The sequence below is a fragment of the Geotrypetes seraphini genome, chromosome 2 (genome assembly GCF_902459505.1).
Source record: "Geotrypetes seraphini chromosome 2, aGeoSer1.1, whole genome shotgun sequence".
NCBI lineage: Eukaryota > Metazoa > Chordata > Amphibia > Gymnophiona > Dermophiidae > Geotrypetes > Geotrypetes seraphini.
In genome coordinates this window covers 28,072,971-28,077,283 of record NC_047085.1, presented here as the reverse complement: position 1 = coordinate 28,077,283, position 4,313 = coordinate 28,072,971, and positions in this window count along the sequence as shown.

The window sequence follows — 4,313 nt, the reverse complement described above, 5'->3', positions numbered from 1 at the left end:
TTCTTTCTGTCTATGTCTCTCTCTGGCCTCTTGTCTATCTGTCTTTCTTTCTGTCTGTCTTTCTCCCTGGCCCCCTGCCTGCCTATCTCTCTCTGTTGCGCAATGCCTGCCTGTCTCTCCGTGGCCCCCTTCTGTCTCCCCCCCCCGATCAAACCAAGATTGCTGCCTGCCCCCTCAGCACACCCCTCCCCCCAAAGCAGCCCCCTTTCCTTCTCCCCCTCCACTTTCCTGTGCAGCAGTAGCAGCCAGATGCCTCACAGCACCCGCACCCTGTCCGCTTCATCCAGGCCGAAGGACACCCTCCTGCCGTTGCTCTCGCCGCCACTTAAACTGCCGCATGTGCCACAAGCTGACGCACGCCACACGTGACACCAATTGAACACAGCCATGGAAGCACACAGCACAGTGGCAAGGATCACGGCCTCCTAAGTACGCATGCATGCTTAGGGTTTTATTATAGGGGATGACTTCCTGCCCTGCCCAGACTACAGATTTCTGACAAAAATAATAAATAATTAAGGAAGAGCATAGCTTCCCCCCCCCCAATGATTGTAGTTCTACCTCTTTTCCCTTATGTTTCAGTTTGTCATGTTTTCGTCTAAAGTATCAGCTATATTTTCCCAATTTTATATATATATTTATATTTATATATATATATTTTTATTTTTTTTATTTTTTAATGTAATGTACACCGCTTTGACAACTTTTTTTTAAAGCAGCATATCACATTTTAATAAACTTAAAATCTTGGGATATCCTGAAAGCCTGAATGGCTGGGCATGTCCGGAGGACCGGGTGAGAAACCCTGGTGTATCCAATGCTTTCACCGCTGTAGCATAAGTCACTGCACGTCACTGCGTGGACAGACCGGCTGGAAAGCAGCTCTTTTTGCAAGCAACTAATTGCGGATTAGCAGACTAGTCTAAGCACCGGAGTCTTGCAGGGCAGAGATCAAGCAATGAACAGTAGAGCTCTGGAACCTTGCTCTTTAGCCCGTGCCTCCTTCCACCTACCCCCCCCCCCCCCCCTCCATTAGCATTTCAACATACTGTCACATTCACTTTCAGTGATAAAACATGAACCTCCTCTGTTTTAGGCACTACACTTGCTGCTTTGTATTTGCTAGAAACCTCTCCCCCCCCATAACTGAAACTGGAGTCTATGTTCTTTTTTGTGCTTTTCCCTGTCTAGCAACAATGCTTCTTGATGGAAGACTTCTCAAAAACCGAGCAGAATCTTCCTAATAGGATCGGTCCCCTGGAAAGCTACGAAAGACAGTGCAGTTTTCTGAGATGATTTCCTTTAGGACTTTTTTTTTTTTTTTTCATCATTTTTACAGGCATTAATTTGCAGACCTTATTTATTTTTAAAAATGTCTAAACTAAACCGCCTGTAACTAAACGGTTAAAAATTCACAATAGTTCATGGACAGTGCAAGATACGGCCCTCCCTGACATATGGAAGAAAATGTGGCGTATAATTCACAAACTGTATGGCAATTGGAAAGAAAAAGAAGCCATAAGCAGCAAGCACAGAGGTAGGGTTGCCATATGGCTCCAGGAAAAGGAGGAAGGATTGAGATATCCAGGTTTCATGTCCATTGCTTTCAATGGAAGTAAGACCCGGATATCTCAATCCATTCTTTTTTTTTTCTGGAGCCCTATACAGAGGCTTAATGTATGCAGTAATGTAGTAAGAGGGGAGGGGGGCGGGAGAGGGCTGTCCGCCTGGATGCCCCCACCTCTTCCCACTCCTTCCGCACTCCCCCCTTCCCTTTCCCCGTTCACCGCAATAAGCGTTCACCGCAATAAGCAACAACTTTAACGTGCTCCTTGCAACCGCGTCGTCTCTCTCGCTGAAGTCACTTCTGGGTACTGCGCATAGGAAGTTGCGAGGAGCACGTTGAAGTCCTTGTTGCTCACAGCGGTGAGCAACCAGAGGTAGGGGGAAGGGAAGGGGGGGGCGCACGTGCGGAAAGGGGAATTGGAGAAGGAGTGGGGTGGCGGAAACGAGGGCGGGGGAGGGGCACCTCCTATTCTCACTACGCCACTGACTGTATGTATTAATGGGCATTAAAGATGCGATAACAAACATAGCATTCACTAAGACCGCTGAGCATCTAAAGGTATGTTATTCGCACGAGTTTTCTCATTGTCAGTTCCTCCCTGGGGGCAACATGGATGTGCCAGAAAATATACCAGACTGTTTAAAAACATATAAATTAGGTCATGGGATGCCAGATTTTCCTGTTGGAAAATCCGAATCCCCCTAGCCCCGCCTCCAAGACGGCCCTAATCCCACCTCCCTACCCGACATAGGTTTTCAAAACCCGGACGTCTGGTAATCCTATTAGGTCATTACAGTGCTCATTTTTGAAGCAGATAGAGGTCTCAAAATGGCCAAAAAATACGTACATCTGTCTAAATCGCAATTTTCCAATAGATAGAATTTTGGACATTTTCCACTGAGTTTGTTATGGGCATGTTTTGGGTGGAAGTAGGGCAGGCCCCAAAGTTAGGACATCTTTCAACAATAATGGAACAGGAATACACATCCAAGTCTAACAAAAAGTACGTTTTTTATCTAGACCAGTTACATCCTGTAGTATCGTGAGTTGACATGAGAGGTCGCGGCAGCCATTTTAGGAGGCAGGAACGAGAGAGCTACATTCCTGCCACAAAGAATCCCACTTGACCACATCATTAGGCCCGGGAGGTGGGGGGGAGGGGGACTCGTGGGATTGGGAGGGAGATTAAAGGGTCAATGCTTGGAGAAGAAAGAGAACCGTGGCTATGGTTTGGGGGAGGAGCTGGGAAGGGAGGAATGAGAGGTGCAGAGACTTGCAAGGGGTTGGAGTAGAGAGAACCTACACCTTGCAGCTCTTTGTAAATCTTGGGTCAAATATTATGGATAAATCGGCTGTTTGCTGACCCCTGCCCTAGTGGATACTGTCTTCCTTCCATCCCTGCTAAGAACTGAAACTGAAAGGAGATTACGGGTGCTTTGACAGCATCAGGCATTATGGACATACCCAACAGAGCACAATACCGTTCTCAGATCAGTACAGACTGTATAAAAACATTAAAGAAACAGTCCTCAAAATAAAGTACTGTAGTTTAAATAGAAAGACAAGATAAGAGGTTTACACTTACTTTTATTCTTCATCCGTCCCACTGTTCTCTCTTCACCACCACATCCAACATTTCTCCCTGTCGTCTCTTTCTTCCCCATGCATCTGTACCTTACTCCTCTCTTACCACCATGTCCAATATTTCTCCCTCCCTATGCCCAACAATTAACCTCGTTCTTCATTTCCCCATATGCACCATTTCTCTTTCCCTCTCACTCAGACACCAATGCCTAAGAGCCAGCCTCATCAGTGATGTCACAATGGTTTGATTGATCTATACGTGGCTCACATAAGAGTTGCCATACTGGGACTGAAGGTCGTTGAAGCCCAGCATCCTGTTCCCAACAGTGGCCAACCAAGGTCCCAAGTATCTGGCAGAAACCCAAAGAGCACCAACATTCCAGAGCTGAGATTGTGATGTCATAATGCCTCATTCCACCAATGCCTAAGAGCTAAAATCACCAGTGATGTAACAATGGCATGATTGTCCTATACTTGGCTCACATAAGAAATATGAGTTGCCATACTAGGACAGACCGAAGGTCCATCAAGCCCAAAATGCTGTTTCCGACAGTGGCCCACCCAAGTCCTAAGTACCTGGCAAGGTCCCAGGGAGTACAACAGATTATATGCTGCTTATCATAGAAATAAGCAGTGGATTTCCTCAAGCCATCTCAATAATGGCCCATGGACTTTCATTTTAGGAAATTATCCAACCCTTTTTAAACCCTGTTAAACTAACTGCTTTCACCACACTCTCTGGGAACAAATTCCAGACCTTAATTACAGGTTGAATGAAGAATTATTTTCTCTGGTTTGTTTTAAATTTGCTTCTTAGTAGCTTCATCGCATGCCCCCTAGTCCTAGTATTTTTGGAAAGCGTAATCAAGCGATTCACATCTACTCATTGCCAGGTACTTGTGATTGGCCACCGTGAAGACAGGGATAAATAAGTAAGTTGGATCTCTGCCATGGTTAGGCAGACTAGGTAGGCCATATGGTCTTTATCTTCCTTAATTTTCTCTGTTTCTATGGTCGTGCCTAGGTGCACCCCATATTTTCCGCCATTTGCACTAGCATTCTATAGGTTTGAGGTAGGCTCCATACCAGGTGCTCTGTTTTAGAGCCACCTTCATAATGAGAATCATTCATGGGGCAATGAGGCAGCCAATGCATTTTGCAT